This window comes from Canis lupus, chromosome 34 (genome assembly GCF_003254725.2).
Source record: "Canis lupus dingo isolate Sandy chromosome 34, ASM325472v2, whole genome shotgun sequence".
NCBI classification, from domain to species: Eukaryota; Metazoa; Chordata; class Mammalia; order Carnivora; family Canidae; genus Canis; species Canis lupus.
Genome location: NC_064276.1, coordinates 4,736,257 through 4,760,934, shown reverse-complemented (window position 1 = coordinate 4,760,934; position 24,678 = coordinate 4,736,257). Strand labels below are relative to the sequence as shown.

General features: G+C 43.5%; 1 protein-coding gene across 12 annotated transcripts in view; it reads right to left on the bottom strand.

The window, feature by feature from the left end:
* Positions 1-24,678, bottom strand: part of SEMA5A (semaphorin 5A) — a 470,523-nt gene that overhangs the window by 302,700 nt on the left and 143,145 nt on the right. The window contains exon 1 of one of the 12 annotated variants that reach the window (XM_025451480.3): positions 2,494-2,834. The exons of the other annotated variants lie outside the window; for them this stretch is intronic. The gene's annotated coding sequence lies outside the window, so the exon portion shown is untranslated. Of the gene's footprint in view, positions 1-2,493; positions 2,835-24,678 lie in introns of those variants that run through there. 12 annotated transcript variants of the gene reach the window in all.

Here is a 24,678-nt window from a genome sequence, read left to right as displayed (position 1 = left end):
TGCCTGTGTCTCTGCCTCTCTCTCTCTCTCTCTCTGGTGTGTGTGTGTGTCTCATAAATAAATAAAATCTTTAAAAAATAATAAAAAATAAAAGAAAAAAAAAGAATGCACACATGAACATATGGTCAGATGCCAAGAGAGAGAAAACAGAGAGTTGAAGGTTCCTCAAATTCCAGTCTCTGTATTTTGAGTCCCATTGAGTCAATGCCCCCATCCACAGAAATATTCAAGTTGGGCAGAGAAACAAGAGTCAGGACTGTAAATCACGAGGAGGCAAGAGTATGGCTTCTGTAGGAGCAAGAAACCCTGTGCTAGAGAGGTAAACTGGCTGTGGGGGTGCATCTGTCTACTGGGCCGGTGTCCCCACCCAGGCTCAGCACATCAGAATGGATGATGGAGGCACAAGCGTCATTTCCTTCCCCGGGGTATAAAATTAAACATATGATTAACTGCATTCTTGCAAAGGGGGCACGATCTGTAGAACTGGCAGCGGCTCTACAGCTCCTGTCTAGGCGTAAACACATGGAGCAGTTCATCTCTTATCCTTCAGACCAGAGACTGGGACACAAAATTGCATCAAATGAAATATCTTAACACAAGAAGGCCCACGAGAGGTGTTGCAGATGCAATTTCCCTCAGTTCAGAGCCAGGAGATGTGGACCAGCGGCACCGGTCGGCCAGGGAAGGCTGCAAGCAGATTATCACCGCCCCACGTCAAAACAAACTGGCTCTGACCACGATACCAGGGGAGGGCAGCCACCCCAGGGCGGAAGCCCCAGCCCAGGGACTCCCCGAGCAACACTGCGTCGCAGAGACGGACGGGGCACGGCCCTGACTCCATGTCCGACGCCGAGCTGCGGCCAACCGCGGCTAAGGGCGAAATTCACTCCGTGCACACAGTTCTTCAACGCGTCGGGCCCACGCCAGCACACAATCCCGCTGCTCACCGTGAAGCAGGTCCGCCAGACCCACTGCCACCTGCAAGGGCCCGGCGGCAACAGCGGCCGTCACTCCCCTCTGCGGGCTAACACGGTGGCCTCCCGAAGGAAAGGTACAGAAGGACCACTCGCGGGCCCGGAACATGCCCTCCCTGGGATCTGGAAAGTGACCATTCGAGAAGCGGGACATGCCTGTCAAGGGAAAGAGCAGCTAAAACGGGACACGCGGTTCCATGGGGAGGAGACAAAATTACACGTTTGCCACGTTAACCGAAGGAAAGCATTTTAATGAGACCAGGTAATTTTTAGAAGTTTGTAATTTTCAGACTAGAACATGTTACCTTTTTTCTCAAAATAAAGACACTATAGGCAGTCGTCCTGGTAAGGTGCCAGGGAAGGGCAGTCAGTCTTCACTTAGCGTGGGCTGTTCTGAGCCTGCCACCCTGCGAGGCTAATTCCTTGAATAGTCTTTTCCTCCGAATAGCTCAGATCTCAATAGCAGGTCGCTTCACCCTGGACTCGCAATTCTAACTCCCTCCGAATACAAGAAAGCTCTCACCTCTTGGGGGGCATATTCATACCAGGGATTTCAGCGCTCAGTTGTCAGCTCCACTGACAATTAGAGCCAGATAATTATTTGTTCGGGTAGCGGCTCTGGGTATTTCGCAGCATCCCTGGCCTCTACCCACTCAATGCCAGTAGTGCCTCAGTCTCACGTGTGCCAACCAAAGTTGCCTCTGCTGCCAAATCGCCCCCAGTGGAGAACTTCTGATTTATATAGATCATAATCCCTCTCCTCTTTAGAAATTAAACAAGCTATCATCACTTGAAAGTTGATTTTAAAATGCTTGCATAAATCACCCAGCTGACTTTGTATTGATTCATTTCAGCAAAATTCCAATAAAAATGAAAGTCACGTTAATTACAACTACTTGCTACATTGGGGAAATACCTTAGGAAGGAACTTTCAAAGGATCAATTTCAATAAAAGTTGTTCTGATTTCGGCCTAGCACCTCTAGGAAATTGAAAATATATTAGGTTATTTAATGACAAGTGATTTTGCCAATAGGAAGATTTAGCACAACCGGATGGTTTGGGCTACAAAATATAACATTTCTGTTGCATCTCCTTCCAAAATCCCTGAAGCCTTTCTTTTAGTTTAGTGATGTGGGAGGAACTCTCTTTAAGCTCAATCTAAATAAGCAAATCTCTGTATATAAGTGTTTGTGCAATAAATAACATTTCCCATTCACACCCACACTGCAAATGAATAGGCTCTGGCGAACAAAAAAATGACTGTTCCTTTTAGTTTTTAAAACAAAATGCTGTCAAATAAAAATGAAATCAAAAGAATTAAAGCTTATACAAAAAGTTTTGCTTAGGGAACAAAGTCTAACCAGTTATTAATAAAAACAGACCGAAAATAGGCTTAGCGTGGTTCTGTGCAGGGGAGGCTGTGTTTCTCCTGAGCCTCAGACCTACTGCACTGTTTGCAATTGGCCAGACCCCGGGTGCAATTCAGAATCCACAGAAACCCTCCAGCCCGGCTCCTACCTGCTGGCTTGAAGGACTTTCATTGGAGAGAAGCCGGAGGAGTCGGGTGGGGAACAGGGCCATGGAGTTGATGGACGGCACTCGGGTAGCTGGGCCCCACGCCTGCCCGCCGTACAACTGCCCTTGTATCAAAGGGCAGAGGCCAGGGTCGAGCAGGACTGCTGCACGTGTGCCTCTTAATCCTGAGAAGTCAGTCCATCCTCACATCAGAAACACAAACAGCACGACTGCTAGGAAGGGATGGACAGACAGCTTTTCCTGTAAGGTTTATGCGTCATCGATGTTTCCACCTCTTGGCCCGATTCCACGGCATCAGGTGAACTGCTCACCCAGAGCCTACAGTCCCCGCCCGAGCTGAAAGCCACATTCCACCGTCCAGCACCCCTGGCACTGCCAAATACGGCATCTGTTGCACAATCATCCGCTGCTGCGTAAACAGCCCTGCCCTAGTCAAAAACCTTCAGGATTCCTTTGCGGCTTTCCAAAGAAAGCAGGGTGCCCTTTCACCAATAACCCGTCCACTAATTCCACGTCCACTGCCCCCACTGCCAAGGCTTCCCGTCCGCCTCTCTGGCCTGCCCAGGGTCCTCAGGGTCGGCCTGGCCCACACAGGATTACCCCCGCCGGCGCTGGGGGCCCCATGCCTGCCCCGAGTCTCCTGTCCGCCCCCCCCCCGGGCTCCGGCTGCCTTCCCCTTCTGCGCACCGGCGGCCACGATGCCAGCCCACCCGGCAACTCCCCGCCGGGAACCACGGGCTGCCAGCCACTGCACCTGCGTCCCCATCCCTGGTGGCACGTAGGCTCACGTGCCCCATCCCGTTTCAGAGTTTGACTGATTTCATTATAAGCGAGCTATGGACTGAACAGAGTTCTGACCCCCTAGTGTCCGTGTTCCAACACGCTCCCGCCGTCCGCCGAATCAGGGCTCGGGCAGCGCGCGGCTGACATCCTAGTTAGCATCCAGAACTCGCCCAGGCCTTGCCCCGAGCACACGACGCCAGGCGGTGGTTTGTGCGGCCCCCTGACACTGAGACAGGAAATGAGTCAACAACCCACCGAATCGGAGGTGAAGGGGAGGTGAGATCACTCTGCAGCTGAGAAGGCAGGGGGCTGGGCCAGGGTCAAGGATCCTACAGGTGGATGAAATGTCAGACCAGGTAAGCAAGGGGCGGCCTCTAGCCAACCACACGGAAGGGGTTCACCTGTGGTCCAGGGGTGGCCCTCCAACAGTGGGGCGAAGATGAAGAGTCCACAGTCCAGGCAAGAACAGTCAAGCAAGCGAGAGTCTACCTTTTTTGATAACAGTCAAACAGAAGTCGGAGCAAAGTCTTAGGAAACACAGGAGGAAGAACTCCCTCCAAAGGGAGGAAGAAGACAGAAGCTACGGCTTCTGAGGAGGTTCCAGTTCCAGTGTGCAGAAAAAAGGAATGAACGATCCAGGAGCATCAAAGCGTGGGCTGCGCTCAGGGCCGGAAGGCACATATCTTGAATGAATCTAAGGTCTTTCTTTACGGTAGTATCGGATATTCTAAGCTCTGAACAGGAAATGGGATTAAATGAAGAATCAATAAAACAATAAACTTACGTTAACACACAGTGTTTGAGTAAATAGATTCTTCTAACCTTTTTCAAAACCAATAACTGAACATTTTATTCTCCAGGAAATAAAGTGAAATTAAAGCTTTCTTGTTATTGCATTGAGTCTATGAGGAGACTCAGGATGTCCCCCAAACATATTGCATCTCCAATTGTTACGTATGGTTTTGGGTAAAAATTGGACCTTTTTTATATTTGAATCCATGTACCTTGACTGCCAAGCTTCAGCCAAAAAAGATTTTATATAAATGAATTAGAGAAACATTTCAGGAACGTGTTAATGAAAACACTGTACGTACAGAGGCACCGCCAGCTGCCACCTTCAAGGAACTGGATAAAAAGTGGGCTCTGTTACTCATAGATTTTTATCGTATCTGAATGATAAAATTCCATAAGATGGAATCTTATGACTATATAAAATGACCTCATGATATAAAATGGGAAAAACCAAACATTAAACGATTTTATACATTTCAATAATGGTTCAGCTCCAGTGACCTTGTTTTATATCTTTCTTCAAAGGGAACTCTTATTACCATTTTGCCTTTTTTCCCCCTTGTTTAGTTCCAGATCGCCCGGAGGAACCATAAAAATAAATGAAGTCCATTAGATAAAATTATTATTTACACAAAGGCAATATTAATTCTATCTGTCAGCAGGTTTTAAAACTAAGTGAAAGTTCACTCAATCCACTCTGTGCTAGCTAAAGCAACCAGAGGCCTGAAAGAAGGAAGAAGAAAGAAGAAAAGAAAGGAAAGGAAAGGAGGAGGAAGGAAAGAAAGAAAGAACGAAACGAAAAACAACAGGCCCTTTTAGGCAACAATTATATCAACAATTTCTAAAAGATTTATCCAGAGATGTTTCCCCAAGGCAGGAAACTCATATGGACACAATAAGAAATCAAATGATAAATGGCTCATGGTGGAGAAACTACTATTCACAGCTCCCACTGGTTTTTAGTTCATCTGGGCAGGTTTGGAGTGCCACATTCCACCTTGTCACCCAGAAGGTGCAACATCCATTCCAACTGATTCAACAGTACAAAATGGTAGCAGGAGAGAGGACCTACCCTTGTGTTTTCATGACTGACCAACATTGCTCAGTCACCTCGTCATGCCAACCCAGTGAGTTCACGCAGCTGGGTATTCCCATGGCATTTGTGCCCACTGACTTTTCCCTTGAATATCTCCCAACCCCTCCTTCCCTGGTTTCCTGAATGCCCCAATCTCTCTGTTCTTGTATGGCCAAAACACTGACTGCTGCACCTCAAACTCTCTTGAACATTCATTTCTTCTCAACCTGCACACACTCAGTGGCCTGTATCTTCAAACTCACATGACTTTAAATACTTCCTAAAACCTGGTGACTTCCAAATCTATAGCTCTCTTTGAGACCTCTGTACATAACCCAGATACATAAACCAAAATATACATCTTCACATAAAGCAGAGGTACCTCATCTAAAGGTGACTCCATTATATGCCTTTACCAACTGTCTCCTTTGTGCCTATTTCATCTCATGGTGAGCTACATCATTTACTCAGATATGTGACCCATCATCTGGAGACTCACCTGCCTCTTCTCCCACCTGCATCCTCCCAAATCTCCCCCTGACATTTTGTCACTACATCCTGACAATTCTTCCCTACCCATATCCAGAGTCGTGCCCTTCCCCCTCATCTGAGCCAACCCCCTCTATTTCTCACCTGTGCAATATCAGATCTTTCTTGATTGGTTTCCTTGCCTCTCATCCAAATCGTTAGGCTTCATCTCGGAGTTCATGCTCCCCACCTGGACCCACTGTACATCAATACTCATTTCTATTACAGCCTTAATCACTGGAAACCACCATTACCTATGTTTCTGCCTCATCCTAAACCAGGCTGTGGGAAATTTCAATCTCTGGACAATACAGGACATAGTAGAGATGAACAATCACTGCCTGAGAAATGAATTAATGAGAAAAAAATAATGCAAATCCACATACACCTCTCTACTTTCCTCACAATGTTTATGCTCCCATTAATATGCTGTTCACATTCTCTTTTTGTCTGTGACTCTGCTCTTCATTGTCACAGATGTTTTATTCCTCTATTAAAATTCTCTTAACATCTGGTCCAAATACAAGGATTCCCATGGTTTTGAGAAATGTCCTTTCTAAATGTCATAATTTTCCAATTAATGGTCAAAGGGATGAAGGGATTACTATAGGCAGACTGGCTGAAAAGAGGAAGTCTCCTGGGCCTTGAAACACGAAAGCACATGGAAGATATAACCAAAGTGTGTGAACCCTGAGGGGCTCAAATAAGTTACTCTGGAACACCATAATTCCTTGAAGCCACTTGAAAAGTCAAAGGACAGAAAAAGGAGGATAGTATAATTTATAGGAGAAATAAATTCATCAAATTCATTATTCTAGAGTGAAAATAAAGATACCTTGAAATACTATCAGATATATTTACAGAAAATGGACTGCTGGTGCATTTCAAAAAATTAGCATTATTTCATAAAAAGGCTCTTGATTTATTGTTTTCAGATTTTAGTTGGGAACGACTTCTGTGTGTGATATCCAATGATACCTATTCAACCCAAAGGATCAGGTATGTCATAGTTGATACACCTGAATTTATCCAAATCTGTCACTATCTTTAGTCTTAAAAAAAAAAAAAAAAAAAAAAAAAAAAAACACAAGCAGGCCTCAAAAGCACTACAGTAATTCCCCCTTATCCATGGTTCCGTTTTCTGCAGCCTCAGCTACCCATGGTCAACCATAGCCCAGAAGCAGATGGTCCTCCTTCTGACATATGGTCAGAAGGTCAAGAGTAGCCTCACAGGACATCACAGTGCCTATGTCACTCACCTCACTTCCTCTCATCAGTTAGGCATTTACTACATCACACCATCATGAGAAGGAAGCTGAGGACCATAAGATATTTTGAAAGAGACCACATTCACGTAACTTTTATTACAATATGTTGCTATAACTGCTCTCTTATCATTAGCTGTTGCTCTCAATCTCCTACTATGCCTCATTTATAAACTGAACTTTATCATCAATTTGTATTATCGATCATAGGAATAGATAGGGTTCAGTACTATTTGTGGTTTCAGGCATCCACTGCGGATCTTAGAACACATCCCTGGAAATAAAAATAAAAAAATAAAAAAATAAAAAAAATAAATAAAAAAGAACATATCCCTGGAAATAATAGGGGCACTACTCTAATTGCTATTTGGGGGTCAGTTTATTAAAAATAAGAATAAGGGGGGGCACCTGGATGGCTCAATTAGTTAAGCATCCAACTCTTGATTTTGGCTCAGATCATGGTCTCAGGTGGTGAGATGGAGCCCCCTACCAGGCTCCATGCTGACCGTGGAGCCTGCATAAGATTCTCTCTCTCCTTCTCCCTCTACCCCTCGTCCCCTGCTCCCTCTCACTTGTGCTCTCTCTCTTCTCCTCTCTGAAAAAAAATAAAAATAAAAACAAAAATAAGAAATCATTGCTAAAATTAAAAAATACTGACATATCATATCAAAATCAAAGATTCCACCAATCAGAGAATAATAAAATTTAAGAAACTGCAGAGAAGGTTCTGTGCTTATATAAAGTATTAGTATATCTCTATTTTTCCTAAAATAAATCTGTAAAATAAGTATTCCCATTCTTTCCTATTTCATAGATATGGAGATTCAAAGAAGCCCCACAGGTAAATGGGAGAGCTAAAAAATGTTCACAGGTAAGTCCCCGGCCTCAAAGCCCCGATTCATCTTGCTGTACTGCAGATACTGATCATGTCTTTCCCACATTTCTGCACTGATCACTTACTGACTAGGGATTGGGAGCTGTGGGATAACCTGGCAGAAAGGATCAGATGCTCTATTTCTAACCAGCTGACTTCATGATGGCCTGGAATATGTGTTTCCTTAGCGACAGAAATTTCACAAAATAACTAGCTGTGGCATCATTCATGGATGCTAGGGCCAGGTACCTCACTGAGCAAGGTTTAGTGTAGCCAGCGATGAAAGAGCACTCTGCACACCTGGGACAGCCTTCCCAGTGTCCTGCCTCCTCTGGCTGCCATCCCTACTCCCTCGTGGGGGCTCATGATGTAGAGGAGCATCCATCACCTGGTGAATAGAAATTCCTATCTGAGCCTCCTCCATCTGTCCCAAAAGCTGCAACTTCCATCTGCTTTTCACGTCTACCTGAGTGACAAAGAATTCCCTCCAACCAAACATGGACGAAATTACCAATGATTTTCCCTTCCCCAAATCTTCTTCCTGCCTCCATTTCCTGTCACAGCTAGAGGCATTTTGTTTTCTCTCCTTTCCCCACAGGACACTGTAAACCATCCAGGAACTATGCCAACTGGATCACATCCACTCAAAGGCATCCCCAACCAGGCCAGCTACCCGTGTCTTACTCTCCACCCCAGATTCTGTGATTTTTCTCTTCATGGCACTTGAAACTACTTGAAATCACTCAGCTGACATATTTTTTATGGCCCGTTTAACCTACTAGGATATAAGCCTTGAACTGAACCTCCATTCTGTTCACTTGATATCCCCAGGGCCTGGAAGAGAGTATGATATATAATAAATATTATTGACTGATTGACTAGCTACTAAAGGGGATAGAAACAGAGACAGTCTTTGTCCAAGTGATGGAAACCATCATCATGCAGACTTTCTGCCAGCGCCACTGAGTAGTGCTTATGTCAAGTTTCAGGAGATTTTGTATGGAAAACTACAATTTCACTGGCAGGGAATCAGCCTATTAGGTGAGATTTCACAAGAACAAGTCAATAAAAACCCTGAATTCGCTGCCACAGAAGCATCAAATGATTAGCACATAATGCGATGCTGTGAAATGCAGACGTACTGTGAACATATGGTATTTTATCCTTCAGTTCATTAGCTGGAGATATGGAAAGGTCATTCAGGACATCACGAAAAGGCCTCCATGGTGGAAAAGTCATCCCTAAGTGTTTTAAAAGTCAGGCGGTGCATATGTTCATGAAAACACAAAAGGAACAATTCCTAAGTGTAAGTCCAGAAAAAGGAACATCAGATTGCATCAATTTGGCAAGACATCCCCCAAAAGAAAAGGATTTAGACACAGTTGCAGGAGGTCTGATTTCTGCTTCTATCTTGCAAAAGGTTAAGAACTGCCTACAGTGCTCCTCTGCCTACAGCACCTAGCAACCCGACCCCCCAACCCCAGTGTAGGAGAGGAGCACTGTGGGGACACAGGACCCAGAGCGCCTGGGTCCTCATTAGCTCCAACATGAGCCTTACACCTCCGCTCTCATCATCTGTTACTACGGAGATAAAAAACGATGGCTTAGAATTAGATGAATTACTTTGGCATAATGTAGAGTCATCCCTAGCAATTAGGAGGCACTAAAAACATTTTAATAAATAGAAACAAATGAAGACTACTTTAAAAAAGAAAAATATGTTTTACATCTTATAGAAATAAAAATCTCTAAAAATCAAATTAGTGCTTTCCTATCTCTCAGGAGATGACACAAGCAGTTCAGCCTGTGGTTCAGAAGCACTGTAACGGTGGGTTGCCTCAGCCTAAGCACAATCCCACACCTGCCCAGGAAACATGTCAGAAAATGTGCACAGCAGCCTTGTTCATACTAGTAAGACACTGAAAACAATACAGGTGTCCACTGAGAGAACACAAATTCGTGGGGTATATTAGATCACAAGGAACGTGAACTGCACCAGCCATGTAGAAAAGAAATCAATATTAGATACATAACACAGGGAGGCAAAGAGTCAAGAATAATATAGAATATAGTAAATCCAGGGACACCTGGGTGGCTCAGTGGTTGAGCATCTGCCTTTGACTCAGGCTGTGATCCCAGGTCCTGCGATCAAGTCCCACATCGCGTTCCCTGCAGGGAGCCTGCTTCTCCCTCTGCCTGTGTCTCTGCCTCTCTCTGTATCTCTCATCAATAAATAAATAAATTCTTAAACAAAAAAAGAGCATAGTAAATCCGTATCACTGCAAATTAAAAAAAAGTACATAATATTTTGAATGTGATAAAGCAGTATGAGAAAGCCAGGGAATGTAAACAGAAACTTCACAGTGATGCTAAAGGGAAAATGAGCAGATGTTGAATGGGCAACTAAGGTAATAGGTCTGCTCTTCCTCGACTTCCCCTATCAAACCACCCAGATCAAACTCAAGCACTCACTAATTCTGCTCCACACTTCCCACATCCACCCTTCTGCTTGCAACACATCCCTCCTGGTCTGTATGAGAACCTCAAATCCCTCTTAGTTCCAGATCAAACTTAGGAGCACTGGCTCCTATTCATGTGACCATTTCCCCATTGAGAAAGCAAGGACACCTCATCCCAAGCCTCCTTAGATGCAATGCCCAGAACCCTCAGGTCACTCTGCCACAGAGTCTGGCTTCTTCTGCCTTGTGACATGGCATCCCTGTGGTACAGCAGGGTCATGAGACCCTCACTCATTACTATGGCCCCTCAAAGACCTCACAGTTCTCTGCACATAGAAAATACCTACTATTTGTTGAATGCATCCACTAAACATTAACAAATAATGGAATGAAGTGCCAGGCTAATATAGGAGGAGGCTGGGGATCAGGTGAGTTTTGGGGGCACAGGCATCAGGTGAATGCACTGGAAATAAAAAGAACACTCTTTTCACAGAGAAATGGAAAATGTTTCAGGGTTGAATTTACTGAGAATGAGGATAAGGGAGCAAATGCATTTATCTGTTTGAAACATAAAGACCAAAGTTATTTGTAATGAGATCAAATAAATTATGATACATCCATACTATTAAATATGATGCAGCTTGTAAATCCAACGTAGTAAAAGTCTACACACTGACATAAAAATATGCACGCCTATGTCCATCACAGCATGATTTACAACAGCAAGATATAGAAGCAACCTAAGTGTCCATGGATAGATGAATGGAAAAGGATCTGATATATAGAAAGAATATTATTCCGCCACAAAAAGAATGAAATCTTCCCATTTGCCACAACACGGATGAACCTAGAAGGTACTATGACAAGTGAAAAAAGTCAGACAGAGAAAGACAAGTAACATATGACTTCATTTGTATGTGAAATCTTGAAAACAAAATAAATTAATACACAAAACAAAACAGAAACAGACTCATGGAGACAGGAAATAAACAAGTGATTACCAGAGTAGGAAGGGGTTAGGGGAGGGTGAAATAGGTGAAGGAAATTAAGAGGTACAAACTTCCAGTTATAACGTAAGTAAGTCATGGGGATGTAATGGACAGCATAGAGAATAGAGTCAATAATACTGTAATAACTTTGTATGGTGAGAGGGGTACCTGGGTGGCTAAGTGTCTGACTTCAGTCAGGTCATGATCTCAGGGTCCTGGGATCGAGAGCCCCCGCCTGGAATCGAGCCCCGCATCAGGTTCTGTGCTCAGTGGGGAATCAGATGTCCCTCACTTGTACTCTCTCTGTTTCTTAAATACATAAAATCTTTAAAAAAAAAAAAAAAAAGAAACTTTGGATGTTCCTCAAAAAGTTAAAAATAGAGCTACCCTATGAGCCAGCAATTGCACTACTAGGTATTTACCCCAAGGGTACAAATGTAGTGATCCAAAGGGGCACCTACACCCCAAAGTTCATAGCAGCAACGTCCACAATAGCCAAACTATGGAAAGAGCCAAGATGTCCACTGACAGATGAATGAGATGGATAAAGATGAATGAATAAATATGTGGTGTGTGTGTATGTGTGTGTGTGTATATATATATATGAATATTACTTAGCCATCAAAAATGAAATCTTAACCATTTGCAACAACATGGATAGAACTAGAAGGTATTATGCTAAACAAAATAAAGTCCATCAGAAAAAGACAATCTTCATATGATTTCACTCTTGTTGAATTTAAGAAACAAAACAGGATCATTGGGAAGGAAAAGAAAAATAAAACAATAGAAAATCAGAAAGGGAAACAAAACATAAGAGACTTTTAACTCTAGGAAACACACTGAGGGTTTCTGGAGGGGAGGGTGTGGGGAAAGGGGTCAGGTGATGAGCATGAAGGAGGGCACATGATGGGATGAGCACTGGGTGTTTTATGTAACTGATGAATCACTAACTACACTTAAAACTAATAATTCACTGTATGTTAATTAATTGAATTTAAATAAAATAAAATTTCTAAAAATATAACTGTATAGTGACAGACGGTGACCAGCGTTATCATGGGGATTGTTTCATGATGTATAAAAATACAGAATCACTACAATATATGTCTACAATTAATAGCATGTCCTATGTCAACTATACTTCAGTTTTTAAAAACTCTATTAATGATGTTGAGTGAAAAAATAATACAATATACACATTTACTTCTCTACATAGGGATAAGAGAGAAAGGACCAACTTTTGACTAAAATAAACCAAATGATCTCTGTTTATCTTTGTAGATGTGAGGAAACCTGCATTACTCCTAGGCAGTGGAAGTATTTCATATGCTTCCAGGTAGCTTGCATTTTCAAGAAGCACTTTTTTTTTAATAATTTAAAGTGGGTAAAAACATTCAAGTTTATTTTTTTTATAAATTTTTATTTATTTATGATAGTCACACAGAGAGAGAGAGAGAGAGAGACAGAGACACAGGCAGAGGGATAAGCAGGCTCCACGCAGGGAGCCCGACGTGGGATTCGATCCTGAGTCTCCAGGATCGTGCCCTGGGCCAAAGGCAGGCGCCAAACCACTGCGCCACCCAGGGATCCCAAAGTATTCAAGTTTAAAAGAAATGAGTGAAGTGAGATTAGCTGTGTGGATTAACTCAGGAGACGAGCACTAATGCACGTTTTTAGATTCAGTTCAGGCTGACTCCCTGCGTGCAGGGGAGAGGACACCCTGGAGAGAGCACGTGCAGGGCAGAAGCAGCACAGGTGTGAAGGAGGGATGGTTAGAAGGTATAGATGCTGACAGAGCAGAGGCCAATCTCCCACAGGTATTCTCCACAACCTCAGGACATTCCTATTCTCACTTAAAGTTGAGGGCAGGGGGGAGGGGCAAGATGGCGGAAGAGGAGGGTCCCCAAATCACCTGTCTCCACCAAATTACCTAGAAAACCTTCCAATCATCCTGAAAATCTATGAATTCGGCCTGAGAATTAAAGAGAGACCAGCTGGAATGCAACAGTGAGAAGAGTTCGCGCTTCTATCAAGGCAGGAAGACGGGGAAAAAGAAATAAAGAAACAAAGGCCTCCAAGGGGGAGGGGCCCACGAGGAGCCGGGCTGAGGCCGGGGCGAGTGTCCCCAGGACAGGAGAGCCCCGTCCCGGAGGAGCAGGAGCTGCACCGACCTTCCCGGGCGGAAAGGGGCTCGCGGGGAGGTGGAGCAGGACCCAGGAGGGCGGGGATGCCCTGGGGCTCCCGGGGACACTAACAGACACCTGCGCCCCGGGAGAGTGCGCCGAGCTCCCTAAGGGCTGCAGCGCGCACGGCGGGACCCGGAGCAGCTCGGGGGGCTCGGGGGCGGCTCCGCGGAGGGGGCTGCGGGGCGGGAGCGAATCTATCAGCGCAGGCCCCGGAGCACAGGGCGCAGGAGACACAGCCCAGGATCCGGCCTCCCCCCGGGACAGGCAGAGGCCGGGAGGGCCCAGGACAGCGAGGACGCTCCTGCCCCGAGCTGAGCAGATCAGCGGCCCCGCCCGGAGCCTCCAGGCCCTGCAGACGGAGAGCTCCGGAGTTACTGCGGGAGCTGACTCCAGGGCTGCAGAGCTGGCCCCGCCACTAGGGCTGTTGCTCCTGGGGCCTCACGGGGTAAACAACCCCCACTGAGCCCTGCACCAGGCAGGGGCACAGCAGCTCCCCCAACTGCTAACACCTGAGAATCAGCACAACAGGCCCCTCCCCCAGAAGACCAGCTAGACTGACTGACAACTTCCAGGGGAAGCCAAGGGACTTAAAGTACACAGAATCAGAAGATACTCCCCGTGGTTCTTTTTGGTTTGTTTGTTTGTTTTGCTTTTTGATTTGTTTCCTTCCCCCACCCTCCTTTTTTCTCCTTTCTTTCTTTTTCTTTCTCTTTTTCTTTTTTTTTTTTTTTCATTTTTTTCTTCCTTTTTTTTTCTCTTTCTCTTTTCTTTCCTTCTTTCTCTCCTCTCTTTTTCTCCTTTTCCCAATACAACTTGCTTTTGGCCACTCTGCACTGAGCAAAATGACTAGAAGGAAAACCTCACCTCAAAAGAAAGAATCAGAAACAGTCCTCTCTCCCACAGAGTTACAAAATCTGGATTACAATTCAATGTCAGAAAGCCAATTCAGAAGCACTATTATACAGCTACTGGTGGCTCTAGAAAAAAGTATAAAGGACTCAAGAGACTTCATGACTGCAGAATTTAGAGCTAATCAGGCAGAAATTAAAAATCAATTGAATGAGATGCAATCCAAACTAGAAGTCCTAACGACGAGGGTTAACGAGGTGGAAGAACGAGTGAGTGACATAGAAGACAAGTTGATAGCAAAGAGGGAAACTGAGGAAAAAAGAGACAAACAAAAGACCATGAAGATAGATTAAGGGAAATAAACGACAGCCTGAGAAAGAAAAACCTACGTTTAATTGGGGTTCCCGAGGGTGCCGAAAGGGACAGAGGGCCAGAATATGTATTTGAACAAATTCTAGCTGAAAACTTTCCTAACCTGGGAAGGGAAACAGGCATTCAGATCCAGGAAATACAGAGATCCCCCCCGTAAAATCAATAAAAACCGTTCAACACCTCGACATTTAATAGTGAAGCTTGCAAATTCCAAAGATAAAGAGAAGATCCTTAAAGCAGCAAGAGACAAGAAATCCCTGACTTTTATGGGGAGGAGTATTAGGGTAACAGCAGACCTCTCCACAGAGACCTGGCAGGCCAGAAAGGGCTGGCAGGATATATTCAGGGTCCTAAATGAGAAGAACATGCAACCAAGAATACTTTATCTAGCAAGGCTCTCATTCAAAATGGAAGGAGAGATAAAGAGCTTCCAAGACAGGCAGCAACTAAAAGAATATGTGACCTCCAAACCAGCTCTGCAAGACATTTTAAGGGGGACTCTTAAAATTCCCCTTTAAGAAGAAGTTCAGTGGAACAGTCCACAAAAACAAGGACTGAATAGATATCATGATGACACTAAACTCATATCTCTCAATAGTAACTCTGAATGTGAACGGGCTTAATGACCCCATCAAAAGGTGCAGGGTTTCAGACTGGATAAAAAAGCAGGACCCGGGGATCCCTGGGTGGCGCAGCGGTTTAGCGCCTGCCTTTGGCCCAGGGCGCGATCCTGGAGACCCGGGATCGAATCCCACGTCGGGCTCCCGGTGCATGGAGCCTGCTTCTCCCTCTGCCTATGTCTCTGCCTCTCTCTCTCTCTCTCTCTCTCTCTCTCTGTGACTATCATAAATAAATAAAAATTTAAAAAAAAAAAAAGCAGGACCCATCTACTTGCTGTCCACAAGAGACTCATTTTAGACAGAAGGACACCTACAGCCTGAAAATAAAAGGTTGGAGAACCATTTACCATTCGAATGGTCCTCAAAAGAAAGCAGGGGTAGCCATCCTTATATCAGATAAACTAAAATTTACCCCGAAGACTGTAGTGAGAGATGAAGAGGGACACTATATCATACTTAAAGGATCTATCCAACAAGAGGACTTAACAATCCTCAATATATATGACCCCAATGTGGGAGCTGCCAAATATATCAATCAATTAATAACCAAAGTGAAGAAATACTTAGATAATAATACACTTATACATGGTGACTTCAATCTAGCACTTTCTATACTCGATAGGTCTTCTAAGCGCAACATCTCCAAAGAAACGAGAGCTTTAAATGATACACTGGACCAGATGGATTTCACAGATATCTACAGAACTTTACATCCAAACTCAACTGAATACACATTCTTCTCAAGTGCACATGGAACTTTCTCCAGAATAGACCACATACTGGGTCACAAATCGGGTCTGAACCGATACCAAAAGATTGGGATTGTCTCCTGCATATCCTCAGACCATAATGCCTTGAAATTAGAACTAAATCACAACAAGAAGTTTGGAAGGACCTCAAACACGTGGAGGTTAAGGAACATCCTGCTAAAAGATAAAAGGGTCAACCAGGAAATTAAGGAAGAATTAAAAAGATTCATGGAAACTAATGAGAATGAAGATACAACCGTTCAAAATCTTTGGGATGCAGCAAAAGCAGTCCTAAGGGGGAAATACATCGCAATACAAGCATCCATTCAAAAACTGGAAAGAACTCAAATACAAAAGCTAACCTTACACATAAAGGAGCTAGAGAAAAAACAGCAAATAGATCCTACACCCAAGAGAAGAAGGGAGTTAATAAAGATTCGAGCAGAACTCAACGAAATCGAAACCAGAAGAACTGTGGAACAGATCAACAGAACCAGGAGTTGGTTCTTTGAAAGAATTAACAAGATAGATAAACCATTAGCCAGCCTTATTAAAAAGAAGAGAGAGAAGACTCAAATTAATAAAATCATGAATGAGAAAGGAGAGATCACTACCAACACCAAGGAAATACAAACGATTTTAAAAACATATTATGAACAGCTATACGCCAATAAATTAGGCAATCTAGAAGAAATGGACGCATTCCTGGAAAGCCACAAACTACCAAAACTGGAACAGGAATAAAGAGAAAACCTGAACAGGCCAATAACCAGGGAGGAAATTGAAGCAGTCATCAAAAACCTCCCAAGACACAAGAGTCCAGGGCCAGATGGCTTCCCAGGGGAATTTTATCAAACGTTTAAAGAAGAAACCATACCTATTCTCCTAAAGCTGTTTGGAAAGATAGAAAGAGATGGAGTACTTCCAAATTCGTTCTATGAGGCCAGCATCACCTTAATTCCAAAACCAGACAAAGACCCCACCAAAAAGGAGAATTACAGACCAATATCCCTGATGAACATGGATGCAAAAATTCTCAACAAGATACTGGCCAATAGGATCCAACAGTACATTAAAAAAATTATTCACCATGACCAAGTAGGATTTATCCCTGGGACACAAGGCTGGTTCAACACCCGTAAAACAATCAATGTGATTCATCATATCAGCAAGAGAAAAACCAAGTACCATAGGATCCTCTCATTGGATGCAGAGAAAGCATTTGACAAAATACAGCATCCATTCCTGATCAAAACTCTTCAGAGTGTAGGGATAGAGGGAACATTCCTCGACATCTTAAAAGCCATCTATGAAAAGCCCACAGCAAATATCATTCTCAATGGGGAAGCACTGGGAGCCTTTCCCCTAAGATCAGGAACAAGACAGGGATGTCCACTCTCACCACTGCTGTTCAACATAGTACTGGAAGTCCTAGCCTCAGCAATCAGACAACAAAAAAACATTAAAGGCATTCAAATTGGCAAAGAAGAAGTCAAACTCTCCCTCTTCGCCGATGACATGATACTCTACATAGAAAACCCAAAAGTCTCCACCCCAAGATTGCTGGAACTCATACAGCAATTCGGTAGCGTGGCAGGATACAAAATCAATGCCCAGAAGTCAGTGGCATTTCTATACACTAAGAATGAGACTGAAGAAAGAGAAATTAAGGAGTCAATCCCATTTACAATTGCACCCAAAAGCATAAGATACCTAGGAATAAACCTCACCAAAGATGTAAAGGATCTATACCCTCAAAACTATAGAACACTTCTGAAAGAAATTGAGGAAGACACAAAGAGATGGAAAAATATTCCATGCTCATGGATTGGCAGAATTAATATTGTGAAAATGTCAATGTTACCCAGGGCAATTTACACGTTTAATGCAATCCCTATCAAAATACCATGGACTTTCTTCAGAGAGTTAGAACAAATAATTTTAAGATTTGTGTGGAATCAGAAAAGACCCCGAATAGCCAGGGGAATTTTAAAAAACCATATCTGGGGGCATCACAATGCCAGATTTCAGGTTGTACTACAAAGCTGTGGTCATCAAGACAGTGTGGTACTGGCACAAAAACAGACACATGGATCAATGGAACAGAATAGAGCATCCAGAAGTGGACCCTGAACTTTATGGGCAACTAATATTCGATAAAGGAGGAAACACTATCCATTGGAAGAAAGACAGTCTCTTCAATAAATGGTGCTGGGAAAATTGGACATCCACATGCAGAAGAATGAAACTAGACCACTCTCTTTCACCATACACAAAGATAAACTCAAAATGGATGAAAGATCTAAATGTGAGACAAGATTCCATCAAAATCCTAGAGAAGAACACAGGCAACACCCTTTTTGAACTCGGCCATAGTAACTTCTTGCAAGATACATCCACAAAGGCAAAAGAAACAAAAGCAAAAATGAACTATTGGGACTTCATCAAGATAAGAAGCTTTTGCACAGCAAAGGATACAGTCAACAAAACTCAAAGACAACCTACAGAATGGGAGAAGATATTTGCAAATGACATATCAGATAAAGGGCTAGTTTCCAAGATCTATAAAGAACTTATTAAACTCAACACCAAAGAAACAAACAATCCAATCATGAAATGGGCAAAAGACATGAACAGAAATCTCACAGAGGAAGACATAGACATGGCCAACATGCACATGAGAAAATGCTCTGCATCACTTGCCATCAGGGAAATACAAATCAAAACCACAATGAGATCCCACCTCACACCAGTGAGAATGGGGAAAATTAACAAGGCAGGAAACCACAAATGTTGGAGAGGATGTGGAGAAAAGGGAACCCTCTTACACTGTTGGTGGGAATGTGAACTGGTGCAGCCACTCTGGAAAACTGTGTGGAGGTTCCTCAAACAGTTAAAAATATACCTGCCCTACGACCCAGCAATTGCACTGTTGGGGATTTACCCCAAAGATACAAATGCAATGAAACGCCGGGACACCTGCACCCCGATGTTTCTAGCAGCAATGGCCACTATAGCCAAACTGTGGAAGGAGCCTCGGTGTCCAACGAAAGATGAATGGATAAAGAAGATGTGGTTTATGTATACAATGGAATATTACTCAGCTATTAGAAATGACAAATACCCACCATTTGCTTCAACGTGGATGGAACTGGAGGGTATTATGCTGAGTGAAGTAAGTCAGTCGGAGAAGGACAAACATTATATGTTCTCATTCATTTGGGGAATATAAATAATAGTGAAAGGGAAAATAAGGGAAGGGAGAAGAAATGTGTGGGAAATATCAGAAAGGGAGACAGAACGTAAAGACTGCTAACTCTGGGAAACGAACTAGGGGTGGTAGAAGGGGAGGAGGGCGGGGGGTGGGAGTGAATGGGTGACGGGCACTGGGTGTTATTCTGTATGTTAGTAAATTGAACACCAATAATAAAAAAAAAAAAAAAAGAGAAAATGCTCTGCATCACTTGCCATCAGGGAAATACAAATCAAAACCACAATGAGATCCCACCTCACACCAGTGAGAATGGGGAAAATTAACAAGACAGGAAACAACCAATGTTGGAGAGGATGCGGAGAAAGGGGAACCCTCATACACTGTTGGTGGGAATGTGAACTGGTGCAGCCACTCTGGAAAACTGTGTGGAGGTTCCTCAAACAGTTAAAAATAGACCTGCCCTACGATCCCAGCAATTGCACTGTTGGGGATTTACCCCAAAGAGACAAATGCAATGAAACGCCGGGACACCTGCACCCCGATGTTTCTAGCAGCAATGGCCACGATAGCCAAACTGTGGAAGGAGCCTCGGTGTCCAACGAAAGATGAATGGATAAAGAAGATGTGGTTTATGTATACAATGGAATATTACTCAGCTATTAGAAATGACAAATACCCACCATTTGCTTCAACGTGGATGGAACTGGAGGGTATTATGCTGAGTGAAGTAAGCCAGTCGGAGAAGGACAAACATTATATGTTCTCATTCATTTGGGGAATATAAATAATAGTGAAAGGGAATATAAGGGAAGGGGGAAGAAATGTGTGGGAAATATCAGAAAGGGAGACAGAACGTAAAGACTGCTAACTCTGGGAAACGAACTAGGGGTGGTAGAAGGGGAGGAGGGTGGGGGGTGGGAGTGAATGGGTGACGGGCACTGGGGGTTATTCTGTATGTTAGTAAATTGAACACCAATAAAAAATAAATTAAAAAAAATAAATAAATAAAATAAAGTTGAGGGCAGCCAGAGTGGCTCAGCGGTTTGGCACTGCCTTCAGCCCAGGGCATGATCCTGGAGACCCAGGATCGAGTCCCAGGTTGGGCTCCCTGCATGGAGCCTGCTTCTCCCTCTGCCTGTGTCTCTGCCTCTCTCTGTCTCTCTCTCTCTCTCTTTCTATGTCTCTCATGAATAAATAAAATCTTTAAAAATAATAATAAAATAATAATAATAAAGTCCAGTGAGGAAGAGTGAAGCACGCAGGTGTGAACTGGGACTCAGTGACAGGCATTTGTACAACCGGGACCTCCTACTCCTTTACCTTCCAGATTCATTGTGCCAGGGGAAAAAGAACTCTTCACCCTTGCCTAAGGAAATGAAATGGGTTTTATCAGCCTTGACCAATAAACCATATTATGCAAAGCTCCCTGCTTATACTAAGGACAAATGCCCAGGCACACAGGCACCGACAAATGCTTCCATCCTGACACAGCCATACTGGGTTTCTCCCCTCCAGGCTGCCACTTTAGCTTGGTGAATAACATACCTGTGAACTCTTTATAGGAAAGGTTGCACACACGTTTGCTTTGTTGATAAGCACAAGGTTGTGTTTCCGGTTGAGTGGAGAGAGGAAAGTGATGTACTTTCTCTAACATCATATGTTGAGAGGCAAATATTATGCTTACTCTCACTGTTCTGGAAAATTCCTGCAGTTCTCTCTGGTTACAACCACAGCGCCACAAAGAGCAGCTCATTAACCACGGAGATGAGACTGGAGGTGATGGGCCTGTGCTTTCATGCACAAACACTGGTTCTGGAAAATCAGATGTTCCGGGCACGGACCTCGCTGTCTGAGGACACCTCGTGGAGAAGCACAGACAGACAGATCTATCTAGTTCAGTAACTAATCTCAGATCACAATGAACTGGCAAACTGTGGAACAAAGCTGCTCACTTGAAAAGTCTGAAAAAAAAGAAAGTTTGTTTCTACCTGTTGGGATCCAGAATGGCTCCGATTGCCATTTTAAAACAAAACCATAAAAAAAAAAAAAAAAAAAAAACCATGAGGCAGTTGGCAGCAGTGATGGCTGTTTGACACAACAGGCTTTACTGACTGGACACACCCAACACCCCCACACAGACATGCAGGTATCTTAGCCGGCTAAGAAGTATTCACACACTTTGCTGAACACTCTCCAAAGGAATTCATCTTTTATGTTAATAAAGATCCGCACTGAATTATATTCCTCCTAGTCGGATTGTTGTGTTACAATCATGATCTGGAAGCTTCTATTTGGAAAGAAGAAAATGGTCTTTCACAAATTAATTACATCAGGAAACGTTAGGGCCATGAGAAACAATATTAAGCAGACTGGCAGAAACCGGTCTCTCTGTGTGGCACAGGTCAACAAGTGCACACCCACAGACGGAGGGCCACACCCTCAATGCATGTTCACCTGCCTGCACACACACACATTCTCATAGTGAAAGGTAAACATGAGCACCGGAAGCCTGGTCTCCGTGTGTAACTCCGTGTCAATTGGATGCAAATTCCAGCTCTGCCTCTAGCTGGTTGTGTGCCCTCTATTTCCATCTTCAGGTGGCGACACCGTTGTGCCTTTCTCATACAGTTTGTGAAGATTTACTGTTCTCATCAATATGAAACACTTAGGACAATGCCTGGCCCCCAGTTAGTGTACAGTAATGGCTTATATGACCACGCAGATCTTCACTGTTACAATTAACAGCTGGAGGAAAATACACCAAATCATTAGAATGTTCTGAGATATGTGGTTCTGCATAATTGTTTCATACTTTTGGAGACTTTTTTTTTTTTTTTAATGATAGTCACAGAGAGAGAGAGAGAGGCAGAGACACAGGCAGAGGGAGAAGCAGGCTCCATGCACCGGGAGCCCGACGTGGGATTCGATCCCGGGTCTCCAGGATCGCGCCCTGGGCCAAAGGCAGGCGCTAAACCGCTGCGCCACCCAGGGATCCCCTGGGGACTGTTTTTGCAAGTTTCTTGCAAATAGGAATGTGTGATTAATATCATCAGCAAAAAGATTATACATATTATTTGCTTAAAAAGTGCGACAGAGAAGAATCAAGATGAATTGACGTAAGCCCCCTCTCTGATTCATTTCTATCACCCCAGGACAGAAGAAGCTCTATCTATTAAGTCCAGCCTTGACACATTTGTTACACGTGGTCATGCTTGAAAACACCAGCCAGAAGAAAAGAGATGGTGTCAAAGACAACCTTCAATTATTTTTAGAAGGACCAGAATTCCTTCATCTGATCAGGGCTAGAGGGACACCACACTTAGGAGCACCTAAAGCATATGCGTGGTCCTGTTCTAAGGGGAGAGCTAATCAGAGTTATACTCCCCAGAGAAAAATCAAATAGAAAGAGATGCTAAGTCCAACTTCTCTAGAGGAAATTGAAAACAGTCAACGATTTTACTCACAGCAGGACCAGAATTTAAATTCAATTTTTTACTTAAGCTATACAGTAACTGAAGACCCACTGACCAAAGCAAGCACAGAATAAAACAAATCAAGAAAAACAATATAATGTTCTGAAGCCTAAGAAAAAATATGACAACAGTGTGACACCAAATGCCAGAGCAAAAGATGGGCTTTGGTAGAGGTCATCCATAACTTTTGAAGTGGAACTCAGAGCTAAAGTGTCCAAAAGCACCATCGCCAGTCTTCAATCATCCTGTGTGTTTCCCCCCACACCCAATAGTGAAGATAAAACACAATAAGCTCATAACCCTTCCAAAGCTTAGTTTTTTGTCCAACATTTTTCTCTGGTGGTTAATGGAGATTCTCACAGATTAGAACAGGAGTGGTTACAGAAAAGACAAGAATGCAGACACATTGGGGCACCTGGGTGGTTCGGCCAGCTGAGCATCTGACTTGGGCTTCGGTCATAATCCCAGGGTCCTTGGATGCATGGGGGGGGGAGGGTCTGTTTCTCACTCCCACTGCCCTTATTCCTGCTTGTGTGCTCTCGCGTGCACACGCACTCCCTAATGAATAAATGAAAAAAAATTTTTGAGTGCAGGGATGCCTGAGTGGCTTACTGGTTGAGCGTCTGCCTCTGGCTCAGGGCGTGATCCCAGAGTCCTGGGATGGAGTCCCCGCTGGAGCCTGCTTCTCCCTCTGCCTGTGTCTCTGCCTCTCTCTGTGTGTCTTAAATAAATAAATAAATAAATAAATAAATAAATAAATAAATAAATAAATAAAAGATTTTTTTAAAGATTTGAGTACAGACACATTGAAGAAACAATTTCCTAGCAGATGAGAGTTGCAGCACAGAAGGATTCAACATGGCTGGAGAACTCCAACTCAGGTATGTCAGGGACCAACCCTTCAGCCTCCAGGTGAAAAAATTTCCCCAGTTCACCAATTTTATCCACACAGACATTACCATTTTCTACATGCGATGACATGAAAACCTTATGGATAAAAACCATGACAGCTTGAGAATTACAGACCTGGGTTTAACCCAGACAAGAAACTGATTCAAAGAACTCAACCTTCTAGCCCAGGGTTACGGTCAGTCTAGAAAGCAGTGCCAGAACTTGAATTCACTTGGGTTTGACTCAAAAACCACTGTGCGATCCCATGCCCCCAGTGCTTTAGGTTGGCTGACAATTTTGCAACCATATCGTGCCAACACCAATGGAGGACGCACTACATTTTTAAACTCTGTGAAGTGTATGCTACATCTCAAATGTAAGACACTATTAAAGTAGTAGTCTCTCTGTAAAAATTCCTATGACGTAGCAATTTCATTCCTAGGTATATACCGAAGAAAAATAAAAATTTATTTCCACACAAAAACCTGTATATGAATGGTAACAGCAGCACTATTCATAATGATCTGAAAAAGTAGAAATAATACAAATTCCCAGCAACAAATGAATGGCAAATGGATAAAGAAATGTGATATATCCTACAATGTAACACTACTCAGCTAGGAAAAGGAAGAGTGCTGACATGTGCCACATCATGGATGAACTCTGAAAACCCTAGGCAAAGGGGAAAAAGCCAGTCACAAAAGGCCACATATTGTTTGATTACATTTGTAGGCAATGTCTGTAAGAGGCAAATCCATAGAGATGGAATATAGATTAGTGGTTGCCAAGGGTTTAGGAAGGGGGAATGGGGAGTTTTCACTAACAGGTACGGGTTTTTTTTCCTGGGGTGATGAAAACATTATAAGATTAAATAGCAGCTGTGTATACAACTCTGAGAATATATGAAAAGTGCAGTAAACCTTAAAAGAATGAGATATTATATGTGAATTACATATCAGGTAAACAAATGCTGGAGAGGATGTGGAGAAAGGGGAGTCCTCTTGCACTGTTGGTGGGGATGTGAACTGGTGCAGCCACTCTGGAA